This window comes from Drosophila willistoni, unplaced genomic scaffold (genome assembly GCF_018902025.1).
Source record: "Drosophila willistoni isolate 14030-0811.24 unplaced genomic scaffold, UCI_dwil_1.1 Seg169, whole genome shotgun sequence".
Taxonomy (NCBI): domain Eukaryota; kingdom Metazoa; phylum Arthropoda; class Insecta; order Diptera; family Drosophilidae; genus Drosophila; species Drosophila willistoni.
The window spans coordinates 4,197,804-4,225,616 of record NW_025814128.1 but is presented as its reverse complement, the minus strand read 5'-3'; the positions used below and the strand labels follow the sequence as shown (position 1 = coordinate 4,225,616).

Below are 27,813 nucleotides of genomic sequence, written 5' to 3'. Positions count from 1 at the left end.
AGTTACATGTTCCAACTTTATCTTATTTATTTCTTGTTCAAATATTCATCCAGCTTCTGATATCATATAAGAACCCCAAAAGATTTTACAACTTTGTTAATTCCAAAAGACGCTCTAATGTACTACCTTCCACCTTCAGACTTAATGACCAGACTGCTAATAATGATTCAGATATTGCAGATCTGTTTGCTAAATTCTTTCAATAGACTTATTCTACTATTGTTTCGGATCCCACACCCTATCCCTTTTCAATCCCACATTTAAATTGTATGTTTTTTCCTAGTATTACTGAAGACTGTATTATCTCTAGCTTGTCATCTATGACGTCTTCCTTCGTATCTGGGCCTGATAATATACCTAGTTGCATCCTTAAAATGTGTTCGATTTCCCTATCTAAGCCTTTATCTCGGATATTCTTTCCCGATATTAGGAAAGAGTCTTTTATTATTCCGCTTTTTAAAAAGGGTAGCAAATCGGATGTTTCTAACTACCGTGGCATTGCCAAACTTTCGGCAATACCAAAGCTGTTTGAGAAAATTATTACGTCTTCCCTTTAACACCTATCCAGATCCACTATTTCTCCTTGTCAGCATGGCTTCATGAAAGGTCGTTCGTCACTTACTAACATTTTAGAATTGACTACCCTTGTACACCATGGCTTCCGTAAAAAGTGCTTTCGATACGGTTGATCATTCTATGCTTCTCGCGAAACTTAACATCATGGGGTTTTTCCCCGAAACTATTGTCTTGGTTAAAGTCGTATCTTATTGGCAGAACCCAAATGGTGTCTTTTCGTTCCTCGATATCTATAACTGTTCGACTTACGTCAGGTGTACCCCAAGGCAGTCATCTGGGCCCACTGTTATTTACATTTATTTATTTATAAATGATTTGCCCTTGGCCTTGGCGCATGCACGTGTGCTCATGTTTGCGGATGACGTCAAGATTTGTTATTCCTATAATGATCCTTCTTTCCAACAGTACTTGCAATCAGATTTCGATGCGTTCTGTGATTGGTGCCACGTTATTAATTTACACCTTAATGCCTCTTAGTGTTTTTTTATGACTTTCAGTCGTTTGTCTCCGTTCCTAGCTCATTACTGTATTAAGTCTGTTCTGTTAGATTGTGTACCATCGTTCAAAGACTTAGGCGTTAAGTTTGACCTAAAACTTTCATTTAATTTTCAATAGAGCATGAAGCCTTCTTCGCTTCATTAAACGTTGGGCCAAAGAATTTGATGATCCCTATGTAACAAAGGTTTTATACACTTCGTTAGTTCGCCCTACACTCGAATATTGCTCGCCAGTTTGGAACCTGCAATATGCTGTTCACCAGCGTAGTATTAAATCGGTACAGAAGCATTTCCTTATTCTGACAGACTTCTTCTTATTAATCTTCTTTTACTTTACCGCCGTAAGCTCGTTTTTGGCATTCTCTTTCTCCATAAACTAGTTAACGGCGAAGTCATTTCTACTAATTTACTAGATACGCTTTACTTTTGTGTTCCCTCACGTCGGACCAGAAACTTTTTTCCTATTTACCTTAGTAGATGTCTGACTAACTACTCTCTTCACGAACCTTTTCGTGCTCTTTGCCAATCTTTTAACGACCTTTCTCACCTAATTTCTCCTCATCTTTCTGTCACTTCTCTTCGCGCTATACTTTTTAATCATCTACAGCGAAACCAATAATAATATTCTGGACTTGGATTGGCTGCAACTCATCCCTGACCACATTGGCTGTGACTCGGGGCATAGCTGGCACCTTATGCAAATAAAACACCTCCACCGGGTCCGGGATGTTTAGTTGTATATATAGCTAAGCTATCTTTTTCAATTAATTACTATCTGTCTTTAGCTTAAGCTTTTTCGTCGACTGCTGTGTTAGTTGACGTAAATAAATAAATAAATAAATAAAAATAAATAAACCAAAATACTACAGATGACAACAATCCTGTCGAACATAGGAAACGCCCAATATTTTACAACAGTGGACCTTAAATCGGGATTTCATCAAATAACACTAGCAGAAAAAGACAGGGCGAAAAATGCTTTTTTTGTCAATAATGGGAAGTATGAATTCTGCAGACTTCCCTTCGGTCTCAAAAATGCTCCCAGTATCTTCCAGAGGGCCATCGATGACGTTCTTAGCGAAAAGAAACGTAAAACATGCTACGTCTACATAGACGATGTTATTTTTTTCGGAAACAAAAGAAGATCCTGTTAGGGACATTGAATGGGTCCTTTAAAGTCTTCAGGACGCGGGGATGCGAGTATCACAGTAAAAATCCATATTTTTAAAAAAAAAATGTGGAGTATCTGGGATTCATCATATCTAGAGACGGTATTAAAACTTCACCCGAAAAAGTTCAGGCAATCGAAAATTTTCCAGTGCAAGTACCTTTTTTGATCTCAGATAATGATCTGATATAATGATCCAAGAAATGTCTTGGCCTTGCCAGCTATTATCGCTGCTTCATAAGAGACTTCGCGAAAATCGCAGGTCCCCTTGCAGATATTTTAAAGGGCGAAAATGGAACAGTTAGGAAAACATGTCCCGAAAAATAAAAACCGATTTTACCTCAGAACAACTACAGACATTCTTCAAGCTAAAAGATATTTTAGCATCAGAAGAAGTTTTTTTAGCTTACCCAGATTATCGACAACCATTCGATTTTACCACAGACGCATTTGGTGATGGGCTAGGCGCTGTCCTTTCACAAAAAGGCAGGTCAATTACCATGATATCCCGTAAATTGCGTAATAACAGAAGAAATTTTGCGACCAACGAAAGAGAGCTTCTTGCCATAGTGTGGTCACTAAAGAAACTACCTTGAGAAACTACCTTTATGGGGTAAGAGACTTAAACATATTTACCGTCCATCAGCCATTAACCTTCGCCGTATCAGACAAAAATTCGAACGCGAAACTAATATGCTGGAAAGCATATATTAATGGTCTTTCTGATCTTTCGCGTCAGAACATTAACGCTGTCGAATCACCAGATTCAGAATCCGATAGGGCAAACTGCCATAGTGAAGAGTCTCTGACCTACACCATTGATGTATCCGATAAGCCCTTAAATTGTTTTCGAAATCAGATCGTGATTGAGAAAGCTGAGTTTTAATCAGATATCCTCACCCCAGAATCTGTCTGTAAAAAAATCAGCCTTTACCCGGTAGAACGGGATAACAATATTTTAGATTTTAATAACAGAAACGTAGTTTCTGATTGTGGTACGGAGCTATTCTCAGTCGAGGGTTGCCAATTGGCGGTAACCACAACATTCTGCAAAAGATCGCCCACAACTGGCTGCACGCAACAATTAGTAGCCGGAACTCAAGCCCATTGTAGCTCTCGACCAGGTCACCTGGAACATTTAATAGTTGTGGACGAGGGAATCGTTATCATCAACGAAGCCACCATGGACATCATAGACGAAGTCGGCAACAAAAAAATGGTGAACGGCACCTACCTGGTGACATTTACCGACAAGATTACCAACATCCAAACAACGTTTGTCAACAAGTATGATTTGCTCAGAAAGAAACCAATGGTGTCAGCCGAGTCACAAATCAATATTACAAGGTACCGGGAACACTTAAGCCTGCCTTTCCTCCACGAACTGAGCATAAACAATCTCCGGCATATAACCGGACTACGCTCAAAACTAATATCGGGTCCTATATTGAGCAGCAATGTCACTATTGGAATAGTCGCAATTCGGTGCGCCATTTAATAATGTTAGTTCAGTTATAATTCCGACTCCAAGCGCACAAAACTGTGGCTTGTATTAAACAAGTATAAATTAACATTTATATTACTCAATAAACAAATTAATCAAATATAAATAAACATTTATATTACTTATATTCTTGATCAGCATGAGAAGCTGAGTCGATATAGCCATGTCCGTCTGTCCGCCCGTGCAAATGAATTTTACGCTGCCATTTTAATTTGATATTGGAGCTACTTATAGCCTGGAGAAGATAAAGTATAAAAATTCTCAAAATATATATAAGAAAATAGGTGAAGAATTTGGGGTATCCCTATGAAGTTCACTAATATGATTGTTTTGGATATAAAACATCAGATCTCGAAATTTCAATCAGATCGAATAAATAGAACACAAGTTACAATCAATATAAATAGTCTCTACTAGGTCATTGCTTGAAATCCACAGACCAGCTGAGCAGAAAAATACACACATACAGTGGCTGACACGAAATTAAGACGTTTATTTTTATACCATACACCCATAATGGTATATTAAAGTCTAGACGCGCAGATATTGACTATTTAAAAATTTTGCCACGCCCATTTCCGCCCCCGCAAATTAGACAAAACTGATTTTCTCGAAAACTAACAAAGCTAAAGTCACCAAATTTAATATGTTTACTGGCTTAGTATGCGCGCAGAATATATGTATTTGAATATGTTGCCACGCCCACACTCGCCTCCATAATTTAGAAAAAACCGATTGGCTTTGCAAGTTTTTGACCATCGCGATCAAATTTGGCAGACTAATAAATCTTATCTATTTCTATCAAACTACCAAATTGATTGAAATCGGACTAGAAACATACAAAATATACGTATGAACGTATTTTGCTACGCGATCCATAAGGACAGAATTGGCCGTTGGCTAGTGGCGGCGCTAGAGTGCTCGTGTGAGCGAGATAGCATATGGTATGAGGCATGTTTAAACAATTTAATAGACATACATTTGGTTTTCGAAATTTAAAATTTTTGTTTCACCTGGTGTATGGTATACCCAAGTCGGCGAGCCGACTTACTTACTTCATTTTACTTTAGTTCTGATTTTCTCGGCTTCAAAAAAACTCTCTAAAAAATGTCAATCATCAAAGTAATTTGTTGGTTATTGTATTCGGATGATCAACTGTCAAAATGGTCTTCATAGTTTCATCCGTTATTATCACAGGTGCATTTGAACAAATTCCTTTTTTTGGGGGGCATATATTTAAGAAATTTTTCCAAAATCTTAAATATTACAGATAGAAGTATGAACTCTTTGAAGAAAATTAGATATATTTTTTTGCCTACCAATTTGGGGCATTTTTTTGAAAACCTGCCTTTCTATTCTACATCTCTAAAAATCTAGAAACATCCAAAATATGCTTATGAACATATTTTACTACGCGATCCATAAGGGCCGTTGGCTAGTAGCGGCGCTAGAGTGCTCGTGTGTTTGTAGAGTGTGCGAGATAGCGTATGGTATGAGGCCTGTAAAAACAATTTAAGAGACATACATTTGGTTTTCGAAATTTGAAATATTTGTTTCACCTGGTGCATGGGATACCCAAATCGGCGAGTCAACTTACTTACTTTTATTTTTAAATAAAAACTTTGCTAGTTCCCTGCAATAGACCATTTAGATAGCATTGCAATGCACCAATGCATTGGTGAGCGGATTTAAAATCGTTCGAAATGTCAGTCTGTGGCACCTACATTTCAGCTTTCACTGAAATTGCCGCTGAAGTGATATCTGTAGCACACCTGATTATCAAGGGATTCAGGTGACACTACAAGAAAAACCAAATCAAACTGTTCATGGCTTACGAAAAGGCTTCCCGTAAATGAACCGATAGATAACCCTCTCTTTTTATCTCCGAAACCGAATAGAACTTTATCAACTTTAGCAAGCTTAGGTTTTTCAAACGATTCTAAATTGTTTCGCTTACGATATTATATTTGCTACCAATATCAAGCAAGGCTATACACACAATACACAAGGCTATTTATTGTTGACTAAAACTTCTTTACACATAAACATATGATCAGCTAATATTTTATTAGTATTACGAACATCTGTGTTATTATCAGGCTTTTCATTTGGACAATCTTTTGCTATGTGGCCAAAATTATTGCAATCAAAACACTTTCTTCCTTTACTTTTATTCTCGCATTTCTCATTTTCCGCATTTTTTGATAACATTTTATTTTCTCTTTAAACTCTTTTAGGTTATTAGCATTGTACAATATTGCTTTGTTCATACTCAAGTCGTTAAATCCGTCATCACATACTGCATAAGAGCACTGGTCTCTATATTGCCTCGTGATGCCATCTCTTTCATTTTCAACAAATACTTATTCTTGAACACTTTCACCTTTCTTTATTTTTTTTCTGACAATTGCTTATGTAACTCATCGCTATTTATTACTATTTTAAACTCATTTGAAAATGATTTTTTCAATGTCGACCAATTTTTAATTCCTCGTTCACTCATAATAAACATTTTAGCAGGTCCTTTAATAGCTCTTTTAGCACAAATAAATTTTTGTAAACCATTTCAAACTTGCAAATTGCGAAATAAATGGGAAGTAAGATTTAACTTATCATGCCATTACCCGTGACTTGTTAAGTTCTTCTCCACATAAGACACTTTATATTTGTATAAATCGTTGTTGCAATCAAAAACAATTCTATGGAATGCATAGAAGGAAGCTTCTCCGACCACATAAAGTATAGATATTCTTGGTGAGCACGACGTGACGAGTTCAAATAGCCATGTCCGTCTGTCCGTCCGTCTGGATCAACGAAAACTCCTCCTAGACCGTAAGAGCTACATAAATTTTGCATGTATATTGTATATTGTTATGTATACTGCACAGGTTGTATATCTCGGATTCAGCCGGATCGCACCACTATATCATATAGCTCCCGTACAAAAGGCAAAGTTACGAGCAGTGACTTTTCTCAATAACTTCCTTATTTTCTAAGCTATTGTCGAAATTTAATATTGGTGAGCTTATTACACCTATAAACGACTGTGCCAAATTTGGTAAAGATCGGGTATCTATATCGTATAGCTCCCATAGGAACAATCGGTGGAAAACAGTGACTTTAATCAATCTCTTCATTATTTCTTATGCTTAAATGGTAGGCCTTTCTTTCGCAAACATTAGCCTTTTTAGATAACCCTTTTTTTCACTTTGATGGTTATAGGTAACGAAAGAGTTACCAAAAATGTTTCAAGGGTATACAAACTTTGACGCGGTCAAAGTTAGCCCCGGCCCTTAGGTTTTTTTTTTTGCAGCACACACTCACGCAGATATTACAGGGTATATATACGTTTGCCACCACTGTTATCGTCGTGGTATACCACTTTCTCGTTGATCGTCAAAAACTTGTTTGTCGTTTGTTTGCCGCTATTTCGTCGTTTTCTGCCAATTTTTAGTCGTCTTATGCTATTCTTATTCTTTTTTGCGCCGATTTTTCGTCGTTTAAGTCCACTTCTTCGTTTTATGTATGTTATACTTTTCTCACTCACTGGTTTCACTTTGTATTCTGAATCATGTCTTCTTTGTAGGCGGAGTCTCATATTTGTAGGAAAATATTTTATTTAATATGTTTATTTGTAGGGTTTAGTTTATTTGATACTAAATGTTTCATTTAAATGTTTTATTTGAGTTTAGTAAGCAATTAGTTGTCGTCTTTTCTTCTTTTCGTCTATCTTTTTGCAACCGCACTCGCTCATCTTTTCGTTTTGACTGCCATGTCTTTTGCTTAATTCGCCCCGCACAGCAGATTTTTTTACCATCATTAATTTAAATTTACGAAGGCCTTGAAAATTTGTTTAAAGTTTATTGCCAAGAAAAAAACTCATTTCAGTCTGTGCCAAAGAAACTTATCGCCATAGAAATTTCCCAACTTATTTAAAGTAACATAAAAAATAATTTTCATTACGTTTTTAAGTGAAAAGTTAAAAGATTCGAGTTTCGAGCATGCCAACCTCATGCTACACAAATAAGCAAATGCTGTATTCATAAAAGAGAATGTAGGATGGTTGGGGTAATTACCAAGTAATTTAACGAAATTTCAATTGAGTGTTATTTTTATATAAAAATTGTGCTTTTGAATATATTGTTACTAAATTTCATAAGAGCGACTGAAGGTACATAGTTTTACAAAGTCGATCATTTTTGTAAATAATATTGATAATTTAACTTTAATTATTATTAACTTTATAATTATTATTATTATTATCTGTATAGGATATAGTTGTAAACTATTAACCTAACTATATTTTACAAGCACTGGCAACTAAGGCCTTCAGCTTAGACGAAAACTACATCCATGCACTAGCCAGGGATTCGAACCCGGATCCTCGAAGTTCATGTGCTTAAATGACTGGTCCACTTAGACAACTTATCTACCGAGGACTGCAATTTTACTTAATAACTAAAAAATATTTACATTGGCGACAAATTTTTATTGGCAAGGGTCTATTTTTCATACGCTTACAGTTACATGTTTGATCAATTGTTTGTTCTGTCAAAATGGCTAAAATTATTAATTAACTTTGCGCTATTCTTGTTGAAACACCAGGCATCTAATATTTATCAGCAAAATTGAATCAAACCATCATTGTTGTAGTTATGAATTATCTTTGTGAATTCCTATTTAAAATATAAAAGAATCTAACTTCGGCTGTGCCGAAATTTATATACCATTGCAGTATGTGGCCATAATATTTATACCCTTGCAAAAAGGGTATACTAATTTTGGTCAGAAGTGTGCAACGCATAGAAGGAGGCATCTTCGACCACATATGTATATTTGTATACTTGATCATGACGACGAGACGAGTTCATATTAGTGATGTGAAAAAACATCGATGTTTACCGATGTTTTTGTCGATGCCGATGTTCAGCGATGTATCGATGTTTCACCAAAACATCGGTTCTATTTGCCACTTATCAAATTTTATCATATAATTAAATAAAGCTGTCTTTAAAAAGCCCTTTGAAACCTTACTTGATTGACAACAAAGATAACGTAAAGGGTTTTTCACGGACTGACAAAATGTTAACAGATACAATAAATTGAATTACCAAATCAGGCCTATAAATACTTTAGTAAATAGTTTTTGAAAGGCTCACAATGAGAAAATAGATCAGCGGGTTTTTAATATTTTTTTAATACCTTATTCATTTAAGATTAATTTTAAATACTATTATGAGATATTTTAATTATTAGAAAACAGTGAACTTTATTAATTTAGAAACACATCAGACAAACATCGATGCATCGAGATATTATCCCGATGTTTAAAACACCATTGATTATTAACATTGAAAACATCGATGAACATAGACATCGATGAACATAGACATCGATGTTTTCATTGAAATTTACATCACTAGTTCATATAGGCATGTCCGTCTGTCCGTCCGTCTGGATCAACGCAAAATCTTTCTAGACCATTACATTTTGCATGTAGGCTTGTATAAACTGCACATGTTGTTTTTACACTTGCTGTAAACCCTCTTTTTTGCATATAGTACAATATACTACAATATAGTTCTAAATAATTGTTAATGGCTGTGCTGAATTTTACCAAGATCGGGTGACTATATCATATAGCTTCCAAAGGAACGATCGGACAAATCAGTGACTTTTATGAATAACTTCGTTACTTTTGACGAGATTACTTAAAAATTAATGATTTGGCAGTTTTGTACATTTGTTAATGACGGTGGCAAATTTGATCAAGATCAGGTGACTATATCATATATGTAGCTATATAGTGGAAAATTCTTTCGCAAACATTAGGCTTTTTAGATAAAACGTTTTTCACTTTGACGGCTAAAGGTAGGGAGGGATTAACACGATAAACTTGCAAGGGTATACAAACTTAAGGCGCTATATTCTATGAATATTTTCATTATAAAGGCATATATCAGTACATTAGGTGGCGCAAAACTACTTCTTACGTCTCCTTGTGTGCGCTACAAAGGTCTGTCCAATTTTATAATACTTTTTGCAAGGGTATAAATTTCCTCAAAGTGCTTGAATGTTATGGAGTGAAAAAGTAATTTTAACCAACTTGGACGAAGAAGCAATTAGTTATTCAACTAACTGAACATTCGTTGACCCTACCCTGTGGTTTAAAGCGTGTTAACAACACCTTTTGCCCAATTGTGTCCATTTTCTTTATATTTCGTAATTACGAAAGTAAATTTACTGTCCTACTGCATGAGAAAATCGAAATGAGAAATCAATTTTTTATATTTATTGGGTTTAGAATTAGGGGCTGTATCCCTGCCGCCAGTTCAAAAGAAGAGGTGTCCAGAACGCGTTTGAAGTTTGCCTCACATGACGAGAACATTACCTCACAAAAAAATGTCATATCTCTGAAAGTATATTCTCAATAATCCAAAAATAAATTTGAAAAATAATTCTCAATTCGCTTTACAAAATTTTTCGACTTTATGCCAAAAATCTGGACAATTGTGCACTGTGCGACGGAAGAAGTTAATTTTAAAAGCAAACAATTTTATGTCGCTTCAACATTTCCATAAAAAATTTTTAGCAAATAATAATTTGACAGTCGTTACAAGTGCAATATTTTTATACAATATATTTGTAATTTTATTAAACATTTTTACTTCAGCTTCAGGAATTATCTCTAAAGTTTTACTCATCTATTTTTTGTTTTTTTTTTTTGAAAAGGTAAACTTTGTTGTGAACGAACAAACTTTTTGTTTTTAATATAAAAAGTTCGACAGAGGGCTTATTGCGGATACAGGCTGAGCCTTTCATAAAAGAATGAACGGTTTCTATAATGGAGAAACACACCTGGATTTTTGGAAATTTTAAATTACATTTTTAGAATTGAGCCTAAATAATCATTGTATTAGTCTCTAATCATACTTATTTTATAGGAAATACAAGTACTTTTTTATTTTTAAAAGTTGTTTATGTGTGTTTGCAGTGGCCCCGTCTTTGATAAACCATCCACCAATCTGCCCATTTACAAGTCTACACAGCAGAATTGGTGTCTGAAGCTCTTATAGTTCCGGGAAAATCAGTTATATTTGAATTGTGGGGGAATGTATTCTGTTACATACCTTAAGGCGGCTTAAGTAGATATAAGTAGACATAAATATAATACATATTAACAATGTATTTCCGCCGTCGTTAAAACTGTTCAACATGATAGATAATAATAGAGATTTATTTTAAATAGTACGACTTTATGAATGTTTTGATTCTTTCGTAAGAATGCTAAGTAGTATAAGGACTTACACACCCCTGTCGAAGCTCGAATGCCTCTGTTGTTATATCAAAAAGAGTATAAAAATTTTGGTCAAAAGTGTCCAACGCACATATGTATGTATAATCTATATATATTTTTCATCATTACGACGAGACGTTGGCAACTGCTTGTATATATAATATTGTAAAATTAATATTTGTTAGTCTTATAGGTCGAAAACAGTGACGTTTCTCAATAATAAATGTTGATATATAACAGCTCAATATATCTATTAATGACTGTGTCAAATTTCAGCAGAGTTGGATACCTTTCTGCCGCTACATACATACATGCGTCGCATTGCTCCAGCCTAAAATTGTAGGCTGCTTCTTCGCAAACTGCTTTTTATACATAACGTTTTTCCAAATTGACGGCTATCGGTAAGGGAAGAATAACAAAAAAAACTTGCAAGGTTGTTCAAACTTCGGCGAAACCGAAACTAGCCCTGGCCGTCTTTTCTTTTTTATACCCTTGCAAAAAGGGTATATTAATTTTGGTCAGAAGTGTGCAACGCATAGAAGGAAGCATCTCCGACCATATAAAGTATATATATTCTTGATCAGCACGACGAGACGAGTTCAAATAGCCATGTCCGTCCGTCCGTCCGTCCGTCCGTCTGGATCAACGCAAACTCCTCCGTAAGAGCTACAGAGCTGAAATTTTGCATGTACGCTTGTATATACTGCAGGCGTTGTATATCTCGGATTCAGCCGGATCGGATCACTATATCATATAGCTCCCATACAAACGCCAAAGTCACGAACAGTGACTTTTCTTAGTAACTTCGTTATTTTTTGAGCTATTGTCGTGAAATTTAATATTGGTGAGTTAATTACACATATAAATATGCCAAATTTGATCAAGATCGGGTGACTATATCATATAGCTCCCATAGGAACGATCTTTCGAAAACAGTGACTTTTGTCAATTACTTCGTTACTTTTGAAGCAATTGTCATAAAAATTTATATTTCTCAGTTTAGCATAACTATTAATGACTGTGCCAAATTTGATTAATATCGGGCGACTATATCATATAGCTCCCATAGGAACAATCGGTGGTAAACAGTGACTTTGATCAATAACTTCGTTATTTCCTAAGCCGTTCTTTCGCAAATATTAGACCTTTTACTCAAAAAACTTGCAAGGGTATACAAACTTTGACGCGGTCAAAGTTAGCCCCGGCCCTCTGTTTTTTTTTTTTTATTTTTGTTATTTTAGGTCTGTCATTGGAGTCAACAGAACAAAAATTGTGAATCAAACAAGTCAACATCCTTTTTTGCTGCAATAATCGTTGTTTGGTTGATTCCGAATATAAGCTTTTTCTTTTTTTTATGGCTTTAGTTTCTGGGATATTCAACAAAGCCCAATTTTTCGAGGTACCATACTTTTCATCGAAATATCCTTTTTCCCATAATAACAAAGTCTAATTTTTCGAGGTACCTTACTTTACATCGAATTAACCTTTTTCCCATAATCACATATTTTGTCAACATTCAGCAAAATTCTGTAATAGCGTTTGAAGTCGTTTTAGTTAAATAAAAAAAAAGGAAAAAAAATGAATAATTTTTTTTTTAGCAAAGTCTGCTGATGATATAACTTTGTGGTTCTTGCAATAGCTGTACAGACAACCTGCTCACCTTTTGTGCTGCCTATGATTAAAAATCGTATAATTTAGTAAGATTTAATGACCTCAATAGCTCAGTTTTGATTAATTTCAACAAGCTCGAAATTTGGACAAACACCATAAACGGAAGGCCTGCCGTATACATGTTGTAAACCTTCTATTTTTATTAAATAGAAGAGGAAAATTCTTTTCCTGCAACTGAATTCATCAATACATACTCTTATTCCATCATTCCCCAAGCAAATCACGGCACGCATACACATACAGTTTATGTAGCGTTGCTTCTGTGTGTGTGTGCATGCATTTAACAATTCATAATATTTCCATAACAAATGAGGATGATTTAGGTCGAATGCATAAAAAAGTAATCGATATTAAAGTCATATTTAGCTCATATGACAAACTAAAAAATAAACTCTAAATGGAAAATTTCAACTCGCTAATAAACAAAAAACAAAAACCCAAAAAGGGTTTTGCTAGTCAATAGATATTCTTTCAGAAAAAAAGGTCCTTCGCGGTTTGATTTCAACAACCTTCAATTAGTTGCACAGTGTAATCGGCAAAATGATTTGCAAACACGGGAACGAGATCGTAGGCAAGAAGCATTGACATGTTCTATGCGTCGAGCCATTGGACACTACAGACAGAAGGAACGCGCTTAGACAGCGAGAACATGTCTCGCGGAAGCCCCTTTTGATGCTCGCCAAGATCCTGTATATGGTATATGGAATCAAAAGTACAGAGAAGGAGAGCGTAATCGTGATGCAAACACCCGTCGAATTGCAAGAAGGAATCCAATCAGAAGAAGAAGGAAACAGAATTTGAGATGATACAAGATTAAAACCATGTCCGTCTGTCCGTCCGTGATGAGTTGATCACACCTATGTATAAGCGACTGTGCCAAATTTGATAAAGATCGGGTGACTATAGGAACAGTCGGTGGTAATCAGTGACATTGATAAATAACTTCGTTATTTGCTATGCTAAGAATGTAGGTCTTTCTTTCGCAAAAATTAGACTTTTTAAATAAAACGTTAATCCACTTTGACGGCTTTTGGTAGGGAAATAGTAACAAAAAACTTGCAAGAGTATACATAACATAACATAACAAAAAATTTCCCCATTTGGACTTGTCAATAAAATTTCCTTTTGAAAATGGAACTTATTTAATTTGCTTCACCTGCCACAGAGCAGTAAATACAGGAAAAATGTAAAACTTATATCTTTTAGAATGGTTTGCTTTCGCTAAAACTCCCGAATCCAAAACCCATGGTACTTGTTGTGGAATTGGCCGTGGTTTTTTTTTATTATTATATATTTTTTAGAGAGCTTTATTGTTTTATTATTTTAGGCACGTTTTTCTTCGCCATCGTTTTTTATAGAGTGACCATCTCTTTTTACAACAAAAATGATAATTGACTTATATACTAGATTCATGAACGGTAATGGTATTTTTCGGTAATATAGCTTAAATATAAATAAAGTAGTATTTTCTGCGACATATTTCCGCCCCCTAGTGTTGAACCAAGTCTTCAGCACGATCCTTTATGTCGCGGGATTCCAGTCCTAATCTGCATAGGTTTCTTACTGGCCGACGATAAGTGTTTTTGGTTGTTTTTATGTCTGCTACTCTCACAATTCCATCTTCTCCTGGGTGTGTTTTGAGTACTATTCCAATTGGCCATTCACCTCTTGGTGTCATGCATTTTACTACGACGAGTTCACCCTCTTTCAGGTTGTCGCAATTCTTTTCCCATTTCGATCGGTTAACCAAACTTGGGATATATTCCACTAACATTTGCGTCATCCTCCATGTCTTCTTTTCACTGGATCCGTTAATTTTGCATGGTGCTTCAATAGATCCACTTTGTTGTATGATTATATCATTGGGGCATAATCCTAAGCCGTCATCTGGATCATCCGATTCGAGAATATACGGTCGACTATTTACCAAATGTTCCGCTTCACAAAAGAGAGTTTGCAGCACTTCGTCAGTGGGATTACTTTCGACGGATAGTACGGCCTCTAATGTTCTTTTAAAGCATCCAATTAGCCTTTCCCAGCAACCTCCAAAATTTGGTGAGTTTGCTGGTATAAATTTCCATTCGATTCCCTTTTGTGTTAGTTCTCCGCGCGCTGCTTGTATATCTATTTCCTCTAGAGCTTCTGTTAGTTCTCTTGAAGCGCCTCTAAGATTAGTACCATTATCGGACCATAATGTTTTAATTTCGCCTCGCCTTGCCATCATGCGACGGATTGCCAAAATGCACGAGTCTGTAGTCAAAGAGTTGCGATTTCCATTTCATGTAAAGAGAACGCCATATCGCTTTCGCAGACATTTATTGTATCTGCCGCTGGAGCCCCGACCATCTTTCGTATAGAACGGGCCGAAATAATCCATGCCAACGGATGTGAATGGTTTTTGAAATGTAGAGAACCTCTCCTTGGGTAATATACCCATTTGCGCTTTAACCGGTTTGGCTTTACACCACATACATTCGTTGATAATTCTTTTGATCTTGGTATTCATCTTCGGCATCCAATATTGCGACTTGAATTTATGTACGACGACTTGTATTCCGGTATGCTGCACTTCGCTGTGAAAATGTTGTACCATCAACTTTGTGAATACTTGATCTCCATCCAACACAATAGGACTTGTCGCGACGACGCCTTCTGCACGTATTATTCGGCTGTTTATACGTAGAATTTCATCTTCACTCATAGAAAGACAATATTTAGTGAGGCGTAAACCCCCTGTGATCTTGCCAGTCTTAGCATAGATTATGTCATTGTGAAAGCATTCCGCTTGGACATGGAGATACCATTTTGATAGAGACCAATTATACTCCTCCACGACGATATCGCCCCGACGGAGTTCCATCTTACAACGTTTCGCTTTCACATTTTCTATAAATCTTTTGACCCATGCTGTGGCTCTTACCAGTTTTGTGAACTTCGAAATTCTATTTTCCAGTATTTTAAATGGGTGGTCATCTTGGTGAACCAGCATCATAAGCCCTGGTTCGGTTGGTGCCTTTAATTTTGGCTGTGGCCACATCTTTTTATCCAGACCAAGAAAGGCTGGACCTTGTTGCCATCTGTCTGTGGCAACTTTTATTGGCGAATCTCTTGTTATGATGTCAGCAATGTTTTCCATGGTTGGAACCCAGTTCCATTCTGCCCTCTTGGACTTTTCACATATTTCGCTTATTCTGTTGGCTACGAAAACTTGCAGCCTTTCGTTACTGTTTATCCATGAAATCACTGTTAGGGAGTCTGTCCAGAAAAACCTTTTATCAAATTTTAGATGCATTTCGTTTTCAATAGTTTCCGCCAGTCTACATCCCATCACAGCTGCCAATGTTTCAAGTTTTGGAATGGTAACATGTTTCAAAGGTGAAACTCGAGCCCGAGATGCTATAAGCATGACGTCATATTTTGTTGCGGCTTCTGCATCCTTGTAACTTACTCGAATATATGCTGCTGCAGCGTATGCTTTACTGCTAGCGTCGCAAAAAACGTGTAGTTCGCCTTTCGTAGCAATAGATAAATATTGGGAGTAACATCTTGGTATACTAACATCATGTAGTCTTTTCAGATCGTTTAACCACTCTTGCCACTTTTTGACAGGGTCGCCTTTAATCACATCATCCCATCCAATGCCAAGTTCCCAAATACTACGCATCAAGATCCGACCTTTTATTGTTACTGGAGTCACCATTCCCAAGGGATCATATATTGAGTTGACTGCTGCAAGCACCTTTCTTTTTGTAGGCATCCTTGTTCCATTCAGTATATCCTCGCTTATGCTGTGCATTGTAGTTGTTGAGAAAATAAATATGTCTTTTTGTGCGTCCCAAATCATGCCGAGAACCTTTTGAGATATGTCTCCTTTTTCGCCCAATCGAATCCGTGTTAACGGACCACGTAGATCTTCGGGTATTCCCTGTAAGACATCATGATTGTTACAAATAAAATTTCGAATTTGAAAATGTCCCGCTGCGTGTATTTTAATTACTGCATGAATTATCTCAACAGCTTCGCGAACTATTGCTTTTGAATCCAGATAGTCGTCGACGTAATGGTTTTTAATGATGGCTTGAGCTGCTTCTGGTGCCTCATTTTTATGTATCGCTGCATTGTGGTTTTTTTCAAATTGTGCTATAAATGGTGAGGAGGTTGCTCCGAATATCATTGACGTCATCTGGTAGACTGTTGGTGGTATTTGGGTATTCATATTTCTCCATAAAAAGCATTGTGAGACTGCATCTTCCTTGGCGATTTTTACCTGGTTGAACATTTCTTTAATATCTGCAGCAAAGGCTATTGTGTTTAATCTAAATCTTATTAGCACGCCTACGATTGATGAAAGCCAATCCGGCCCAGTTAGTAGATTTTCGTTTAAGGAAGTGCCATTACAAATAGCTGCTGCGTCGAACACTACTCGAACTTTTCCCGGTTTCTTGGGAGTAATTACTGCAAAATGGGGCAGGAACCACAGTTTTGGGGACTTAACCAAGTTGACATTAGTGACTATTTTTGCATAACCATTCTTGAGTAGCTTCTCCACTTCCTTTTGGTATGCTCGCGCTAGTTCGCTGTTTCTGTTCAGCTTTCTTTCTAAACATTTTAGTTTTTGTTCTGCCATTTGGCGACTATCGGGGAGTTCCACCATGTCGCTTTTCCAGGGTAAGTTTACCTGATATTGTCCATTTACTCTTATTATAGATGAGGATATCTTGCTAATAGCCAATTTTTCTTCTGTTGATTTAGTTTTGTCCGTTGCTGGTTTACAGACACCAAATCCTTCTATGCTAAATTGGTTTTTAAGCATATCGCCCAGATGTTCATCCTCGATGTGGCAACATACAAAGTCTGCTTCTCTTACTTTTGCTTTTATCGGACCGTGTATGACCCATCCGAGCTTGGTTTTTGCCATAATCGGACCCTTTGGATCTACATTTAGTATGGTTTGAGTTGTAAGGAGTGTTGCATGTCGTTGTCCAATGAGGAGATGAGGCTGAACATTCCGAATCGAGTTCAATTTTGCCATTTTTGTATATGGAAATTCTTTCTGTATAGCTTCGTAATCGATTCGTTGAGTTGGTAAATTCAAATCCTTGATAAGACGTACATTTTGAAGCTTCTGAATTTTGCTATCGCCAGTAATAGCAATATCTGCGATTTCTGAAGTTTCATCATATCTAGAGATTCCTTCAGTCCATCCAAAGCAATACGGTTCAGGTTTCCCAATTATTCCGACCTCACGTGCTACATTAATATCCAACATTGTTGTTGTGCTCCCATCGTCGAGAAAAGCCAGAATTTCTTTTTCACCAGTTGGACCACGTAATATAACTGGTAACATTTTAAGAATTGCTGCTTCTTGGACTTCTTGAATGCATCCGCTAAAAGCTTGCGGCGAGGATTGTAGATGAGGCTGTTTTGCCTTATGTAGTAAGCGATGATGATATCGTTCACAGTTGTCGATCTTGCATTGCTCACGATTATTGCATTGACCCTTATGAAATTTTAGACATGTGAAGCAGGCGTTACTTGTGCTTGCGTAATCCCACCGTTTCTTCACTTCTGCTTTTCTGAATTTACTACATTTATCAAGGGAATGCTTGTCCTCATCACAAATAAAACACTTGCTGGTTGAGCGATTTTGTGTAACCTTTTGTGATTGAATTTGTGATCCGAACTTCTTTTGTGCTTCATTATCTACGTTATTGATTGTAATTATCTTCTTATAAAAACATATATCATGATACAATCTCGACTGCTCCTGCGTCCATTCAGCAAATATTTCAAAATTACATTCTGCAGCTCTTAATTTTCGAGCGGTTAAAAATGATCCCCATTCTCGAAGAAAACTTTCATCTAGCCGCTCAATTAGGGTTGCAAGCAACTTTTGTGTATCGATGAACTTGCATTGTACAAACTCCAGCGCTGAATTGATATTTTGAACAGAGCAGTTGAACTCGTGAAAATCTCCAATTTCCTTTACATATTTTATTTCCTGTGCTTTTGCCATCAGCTCGAACGCCACATTTTCTGGAGCTCCGTATATGTTGTCCAAAATGGCTAGAATTTTCGATGGCTCCTTGGCCGACATTAACAAAATGTCAACCTTCTTACGCGCTGCCCCTTTCAGTGACTTATCGAGACGATATACATCCTCTTCTCCAGAATACTGACACTCGCTCCCCGATTTTATGAACTGCGTCTTAAAATGTCGCCAAGCCAAATGAGAGGAACCGTCAAATTCCAGATTTTTATTGCCTAAACTTTGTCTGGCTAACATGGTGATTACAGTGCTTTGTATGTTGTTGTCGCCGTTGGAGATCGATAGCGATTCATTTGTCGGGTGGTCTCCATCAGACATGACAGATTTTTGGGAGGAGGTAGACGAACGAATCAGTGCTACAGTAGTGTTCAAAGTATGTTTTTTGCTCACCAAAGCTTCCGCGCGTGCATTCAGAACTTTCACCTCTAATGACAGCTGTTGTATTTCATATTCATGCTCTTCGATGACGTCAGCAGAAGCGCCCCCAGTTTGGGCTTTGCTTAGCTGTCTTTTTACACCAAGCATCAATATTTCCTTTTTTGAGATTTCGTCTTGAAGTTCCACGTTTTCTACATCGATGGCTTCTATTCCCCTTAATACTTCCAACTGGTTCATGTTTTCAAACTGGCTCTCGGACTGGTTCGCGTTTGATGCTTGTATGACGTTCCCGCTTGATTTGCCAGAAGTTTCGTACGAAATGGCGTCATAAATTTTTGAGGCCATCTCGGTACAGTCTATCCCTTCTTGCGGCGAAATTTCTAGGAATTGGCATACTCGTTGCAAAGCGTTTGCGCCCAGCTCTTTCGAGATGCAGTCGATGTGTTCCAGCCTCTTTTTGGAATCGTAAGGTAAACCCTTGAATTTTCGTAGTTCGCGCTTTACGAAATTATCTCTAACAAATTTTGTATATATGGCGAAATGAACATCGCGCAATTCTTGCGACTTCAACGCCTCCAATTTCTTTTCTACCACTTTAGGCCAACTCCACATTTTTATTAACTATTGTGGACTGTATTATGCGCGTTAATGATCCGGCTCGAAGGACCATTTTTATGTTGTGGAATTGGCCGTGGTTTTTTTTATTATTATATATTTTTTAGAGAGCTTTATTGTTTTATTCTTTTAGGCACGTTTTTCTTCGCCATCGTTTTTTATAGAGTGACCATCTCTTTTTACAACAAAAATGATAATTGACTTATATACTAGATTCATGAACGGTAATGGTATTTTTCGGTAATATAGCTTAAATATAAATAAAGTAGTATTTTCTGCGACAGTACTAATACTCTTAGAGTATAGATACAGTTTCATGACTGAGACTATTCGACCAGCAAAAGCTATACCAAAAGCATGATATTTCTGTCGTAACTAACTGGCTTGGCGAACTCGCAAATAATGAGGAAGTACCATTTGTTGCTCATGACCGAGATCGCCCGATTGTAGAGCAACTTCTTGCCGAAAAACTGGAAATCGACCCTGAACCAGAAGGCAAAGAGGTTGAGGGCAATTTAAATCTCGGTGTTCAAGAATCTTAACTGGAAAATGACCCCATTTAAAATGCAATTATTGGACGAATAGCAATGGCTCTCTGTTAAGGCCGTCGACCTGTACACTTGTCAGTACAGGAAGATGCTAAAGAATTGACATTTCCATCTATTTCATGTAGACAAATTTTTGAACGAAAACTACATATGGTCGCAAAGCAAAGTCTCAACTTCGATACTTTAAGACCAAATGGAATGAACTTCTGGTAATTCTATCCGTTCTCAAAGATAAAAGAGTTATCAGAATTTTCAGGATGCGTCGAATCTATCGTCATCAGAAAAAACACGATTGATCCCCTCACGGATTCATCAGTTATTGAAACTTTTCAAAAGCAAAGATATTTTTGGCGGTTTTCAATTGTCTTATTATTGTTGGAGAAAAGAATTTCAACAACATGGGTCACAACACTTTCATGGGATGTATTGGCTAAACGGAGCTCCAAAAATCGAGACTACTAATAGATCGTTAAACACAAACGATGTTGTAGGATTCATTGATATGTTTATTACTACTAACTGAGATAATGAGGAGCTTTAAGATGTTCTTAGCAAATTTGTGTTTAGCATACCTTCCCCGAAAATGCCAGAAACTATATTTCAAAATCCATTTAATGAGGAGGAAACTGCTTAAGAACAGTATAAAAAATGCAGCAAACGCATTCAAGGGCTCTTGGAGGAAAACGAAACCTCCCAAAATAATGAAGAAATTAAATTAAATAAATTTAAAAATTTCCTTAGTAGTTTGGACTTTGAATATGCGGATTATATTCAAGCCATACGAGTTCACATAAAAGTTTACTGTTTTAATGCTTAACGCATATAATGAAGATGTATTTAAACTACACAGAGAAAATATGGATATCCAATTCATATTGGATGCATATGGTTGCGGTAGTTATATCATAAATTATATAAATAAGTCGTAAAGAAAAGTATAAAAACCGCTCCGCGAAGCCATGGACGAACTTACTGAAGGTGGTCATCGAGATCGATCGATTAAGGAAAAACTGCAGCATTTGGTATAGTTCATCAACGGATCAGAGATTTCAGCTTATTAAGCCGTTTATAATATTAGAATATTACTTCAATATTACTTCACATGTCAAAGACGAGCCACGGAAATATATTCATAAGTACCTCTCATCCTGAACAAAGAATTCTGATGATAAAGTCGAAGAAGGAGTTGGAAAGACTGCCTGCTGATTCGACTGATATTTATGTTGCGGGACCTTACGACTATTACGTATTTAGGGCAGAATATATGGATATCGCAGCCCTTTATGAACGTAAGCTGTCTCATAGACACCGCGAGAGAGAGATTGTCATGGAGGATGATAACATCAAAGGAAAAAATCCTGCAAAAGAAAATAATGGGACTGATTTGGTCTAGCAGTGGACTGTACCTTGAAATTAATTGGATAATTTCCCTTTGTGATTCTTTGCTACTGAATCAGTTGAGTGCCAATTTATTACTGAACAAAAAGACAAAAAGCGGCGACGCAGCAGCGCGCAAATATGTGTGTGTGTACAATGCTTATGTATGTGCTCATAAGCAGGGACTATGGATGAAGATTGTAACATTAATGAGATTGTAACATTAATGAGATGCCTGACGAATATTACCCAAAATTTTTTTTTTTTTTTGTTTAAATTTTATGTGCAATCTGCCTTAAACTAGGCAATAAACAAATTGACTAAATGTAAGTAATAATAGTCGGATAATTTAAGCTCCAGTCAACTCAATCCATAAATTTACATATTTACATATTAATAACAACCTATTTGTTTCTATGGCAGGTCCGGGACATGAGTTCTTTTTATACGCCTTGTGCTGACAGAGTTATCTAAAAGACTTAATGCTAAAGCGTTTTCATATTCATGTTCATATATCGACTTGTATGAGATTTTAACTCGTCTATGACGGTGGGTATTTGGAGATCTTTATGGTTATCTGCGTTGGTCATTTCCATTAAGTTGGAAAGTATTCTAGTCTAAACATAGCATTATAGATGTACGTCAGCAATCGGATGCATTTCGGCGAAAAATATTTTATTGTACCTCCACATATTTTGTCATATCCGGGGGATTTTTTCTTATTTGTCCTTTTTATTTTCTCTACGACTTCTGTAAATGTCGTTTGCCTTATCGGCAGGCTCATCTCATGGAGAATCTACAAATCCGTGTACCTCATTTACTGTATCAGGATCATTTTCTGGGTTTGGCTTAAAAACTGAACTTAGGTGGTTAGCAAAGGCCTCAGCTTTCTCTACATTTCCTCTGCAGCGTTGTCCGATATTGTCGACAATTGTGGTAGCTCTTCTGGTGGGCCTCTTTAAATATCTACTTGTTTTCCAGAGACTATATTATAGGTCACATGTATGTGGGTCGAGACTTCTTAGAAAGTCTGCTGTCGAGACGTTTTAAATTTTCCATAGTTTGTTGTTTAAGTCCTTAGCAGCCTTGTTGAATTTTCTCTTGGACTACTGGTCTTCTTGTTGTTTGCTATCTATCTAGTGGTATAAATGTTTGTCTTCTTTGGTTTTCGTTAAGTGGTGTTGTGAAAAGTCTCAATAACTTCGTTATTTTCTGAGCTAGTGTCGTGAAATTTAATATTGGTGAGTTTATTACATTTGTTTAAGATCGGGTGATTATTTCATATAGCTCCCGTAGGAACGATCGGTCGAAAACAGTGACTTTTGTCAATAACTTCGTTAAATTAAACATTCGGTGGAAAACAGCGAAATTTATCAATATCTTTGTTATTTGCTATGCTAAGATTGAAAGTAGTTCTTTCGCAAACATTAGACTTTTAAAATAAAACGTTTTTCCACTTTGTTGGCTATAGAAAGGGAAAGAATTACCTAAAAAAGTTGTATGGGTATACAACCGCCGTTTTTTTTAACCGCCGCCGAAATTATTACAGTTGCTCCACTAGCCAAACTGCCTTTATTTAAGTCGGTCGCACGCCCTTTTTCTGTTTATTAAGCAAAAATATTTTGATTTTTGTTTTATACTCTGTCTCTTACCACTGGAGGCGGAAAGAGTTATTTTATTTTAGAAACACAACGAGCGCGAATAAAATGGGTTTTAAAACGGTTTTTCGTTTATCGACCGCAGTAGGTGGGGGCAGTTACATGTCAACCACGTGGTAGGAAATTCATTCCTGTTTCAGTTTCAAACGAAAAGTTACTAACGAAATGTCTCATAAAAAAGCGAATTTGGGTTGTCGTACTCCCCACGCAGAAAGAATCAGAAGCAATCTTTCGAATAGGACTGAAGAAGAGCGGAAATTGGTATGGGAGACGCAGCGGCTAAGGCAAATACAGAGGATTCTTATAGAACCAGCCGAAAGGCGTGCAGCCAGGTTTGAGCATGAGCGTTTGCTCCCGCGCACAGATAAGATCATCGTTCTTACAACGAAGAAAAAATCAGAAGTATTCTTTCGATTAGGATTGAAGAGCGGGAATTAATACGGGTTACTGAGCGGCTAAAGCAAAGGCAGAGGATTCTTATGGAAGCATCCGAAGACTAGATCGACAGGAGCGATATTTATATGACCCAGCTGCTAATTATGGTTCCAGCCGCTATGTCGTTATTGGACAGATACGGGAGACGGAGCGGCTAAGGCAAATGCAGAAGATTTTTATAAAACCAGCCGAATGGCGTGCAGCCAGGCTGGAGCATGAACGTTTGCTCCCGAGCAAAGATAAGACCAAATCGACAAGCGCAATACCATCGTATTGCATTTCGATATGACCCAGCTGCTGATTATGGCCCCGGCCAGATCAGTCATCTCTGCACTTACTGTCAGGCTCTAAAGTTCAATAATGAAACGAAAGGAATGTGTTGTGCTGGTGGCAAAATCAAATTACCTCAACTTGAAGCACCACCAGAGCCACGGCGAACTCTACTTTCCAGATCCACTACTGAATCGGATCATTTCCTATCAAACATTAGGAAATATAATTCCTGCTTCCAAATGACGTCATTTGGGGCGGAAATTGTGCTTAAGTTGTCCATCAGCACAAGTCCATCAGTCTTCACAATCGAAACAATTTGGTATGTTTGTTCAAAACAGCACTTGATATGATGCCCTCGGATGCTCACAAAATTGTTATCCACGCAGACAAAACATCCACTGGAGAGCATGTCAGGAGATATAATGCTGCAACTATAGACGAAGTGGCGATTGTCATAGTCGGGGATCAGTTCCAACCTCGAGATATTATTCTCCATCGACGAAGCAATCATTTGACAAACGTCGCTGAAACATACCGCAGTTACGATGGTTTGCAGTATCCAATTAACTTCTGGAATGATGCCGATGGATATCACTTCAATGTGAAGATGGTAGATCCAGGGAATGCACTATGGTCCCAAAGTCGTTTTTTTTTACATTAATTAGGAAAAAAAATATCTTGATTTATAAAAAAAAAAAAAATTTTTCCAATTGAGTACACCCCACAAACCAAAGAAATTAAAGTATCAAATAAATAGTGCAGCCCTGAAAGTTTAATCAAGCCCTGAAAGTTTGCTTTTGATTCTCTGCGCACGTGGCAGAGTGATCTTCCGTTTTGCTTTGTATCATCAAAAGTTATAGTCCAGTATATAAAAATTACAATGGAAAATGTAGCTCCAGGTTTGTTTTACTCGATTGTCTATGTATTTTCTTGTTTAGATGTGTTTTGTCCTTTATTTTATGTGTTTTATGCTGTGTTGTTTTTAGCGTCCGAAACCTAAAATAATTTTTGCTTCGTGAAGTAAAAGTTAGTGGGTTAGTCATGTTTGTCAATGTCTTGTCTATATAAAACACTAATCACCTTTTACCCAAATCCACCCGGTTCCATACAATCACGAATTTCCCTAGGCATCTTTGAGTTCGGGCATGCAGAACAAGCGCAAAGCATCGTCAGTTTTTGACTTCATAATAAAAAAGTTCAATGGATCACTTTTGGAAAAAAAAAAGAAATAAAAAAAAATCGAAGAATTTCGCAGCCTACGCAAATTAATGCTTTGCAAAATGCAATAACATGGCAGATCGGCTCAAAACGGATCCAAGATATAAAAATTTTATGTCTTCAAAAATGTTAATTATAGTTGGAAATAATAAACTAAAAACAACACAAAAATGCGTAGGACGTCCAACTCAAATAAGAAATAAATATTTTTCCAAGGATCCTATTCCGTTGAGTCCTGATGAAGCTTTGGCATTTTTACTGGAAAATGGATTAACCAAGAGCACATACATAAACATCAGGCTGCAGAATAAAAGTCGTAATTGCGACATTTACCCGATCTATAAGCACCTTATTGAAGCAAAGGAAAAATGTAGACCTGAAAACATTTCCATTTCTGAAACTATTGCAGTCGTTCCATTACAGGATATTTTAGATCACACAGTAAAACGAATAATGACACTTCAAAATGAAGTCATGGAAATGTTTAATTCAAACACGGAATTAACGTTGATTTCAACCTATGGTTTTGACGGTTCTACAGGTCAAAGTACGTATAAGCAGAATTTTCAAAGTACTGCATCGGATAACGTAGACCAAAGCCTGTTTGTCACAACACTTATTCCGTTAAAGCTGGTAAACGATTTAAATCAGATTCTTTGGATTAACCGCACGCCGCAGTCTATCAGATTTTGCAGACCTGTTAAAATTCAGTTTACAAAGGAAACCACTGAACATATTTTAAAGGAAAAAGATGACTTAGACAATCAAGTTCAAAACTTAGTGCCATTTTGTTTTCGTAATTTCACTATAAAATATGAACTTTACATGACTTTGATTGATGGTAAGGTTTTAAACACATTAACAGGAAATAAATCGACACAAACCTGTCCAATATGTGGAGCAAAGCCTTTACAATTGATGTCAATATCAGACATGAGTTCGGAAACTTTCAATTCTAAGCCTGAATCTCTTCAATATGGTGTAAGTCCCTTGCATGCATGGATTCGTTTTTTAGAGTTCGTACTTAATTTATCGTACAGGATTGAGCTAAAAAAAATGGCAAGTTAGAGGCTCTCAAGACAAAGATTTAATGCTCATACGCAAACGGGAAATTCAAGGCAGATTTTTTTCCGAACTAGGATTACACGTTAACAAGCCAAAACAAAATGGAAGTGGAAATTTACGGTAATACAGCGAGAAGAGCCTTTGCAGATACCAAAATACTATCGTCAATATTAAATTTAGATGCCGATCTTCTTTATAGACTCCACACTATTTTGATCGCTTTGAAGTTTGAAGTTTATTGTAAGCAGACCGCACGCATTTTTATGGAAAAATATCCTTGGTACCCCATGACATTAATTCACGGACCCAAAATTATTGCCGAATCCGCTCTTCCTGTAGGTTGCATGGGTGAAAATGCATCGGAGGCACGGAACAAGATATATAAGCAGGACAGGAGAATGCACGCCAGAAAAAATATAATAGCGATCCATTAATCTCAAGTTTATGCCTGGCCGAAAGAAAAAATAAAAATAAAAAGAAACCTATTCCTGCAGATGTACTGGCACTATTGGAAGTACCAGCTCTTAGTATCAGTGAGCGCCAAAATCTGAATGACGAATCTGATTTAGGAGAAATAGATTTGAATGGATCTGACTCAGATCAATCCGATATTTACATCGAATACTCAGTTGATATGGATGCAGAATTTTTTGAATGAAAACTTTACATTAAAAATGAAGGTTCTGATTCTTACAACTTATTTTATTTGAAACTCCTATTAATTTAAGTAAGTCAGATGTAATAGTATTGTTAAATCTTACTAAATAAATCAGATAAGTAAGTTATCTCTCAAAAACCCCAAATTTGATACAGATTGTTCTCAAAATAAAAAAATTGAGGGCTGTGTCACGCCCACTTTTCCTAGTCCAAGTTTCTACAGTTTTTATATAATCGAATGCAAAAAACCAAACAAAAAAATCTTTCTCAGTTCTTTAGCTATTAATTTACGTAAAAAAAACTACTTTGGGACCATAGTGGAATGGTGTAGAAACCAATAAAAAATGTAGTCCCCATGCATGGTAGACGGGAATTGTTCCAAGCGGTATCTTCGAGCTTTTGCAACCAATACGGTAACAGGAGACGATGGATACCCTTTGTATAGACGACGTTCAAATGAAGATGGCGGGACTTCTGCAACTTTACACAAACGAAACGATGATATTGAGGCATTTGTTGGGTGGTTCCATATTCGCATATAACCGCACATTAACGTAGAGTATTGCAATTCAGTGAACTCGATTAAATACATCTGCAAGTACGTGAAAAATGGCAGCAATATCGCAGCTTTTGGTGTTCAAGCAGGAAATGGCGACAGAAATGCTCTACAGATTGTTGATGAAATTTCCCAATACCAGGCTGGAAGCTACATTAACAGCAATGAGGCTGTATGGCGGAGGCACAGCGAATCGTGGCGAGTTGGAAAACCAGCCGCTTTGTTTGTGTTAACGTCAGATCAAAAAACAAAAAATGTGGTTTACCAAAGA

General features: G+C 36.7%; 1 long non-coding RNA gene across 1 annotated transcript; it reads left to right on the top strand.

The window, feature by feature from the left end:
• The first annotated feature begins 23,492 nt into the window (after nt 1-23,492).
• On the top strand, nt 23,493-24,822 carry LOC124460978. The gene is made up of 2 exons (XR_006954886.1): nt 23,493-24,365; nt 24,433-24,822. It is a non-coding gene; the product is annotated as an uncharacterized LOC124460978 (long non-coding RNA).
• Nucleotides 24,823-27,813: the final 2,991 nt, after the last annotated feature.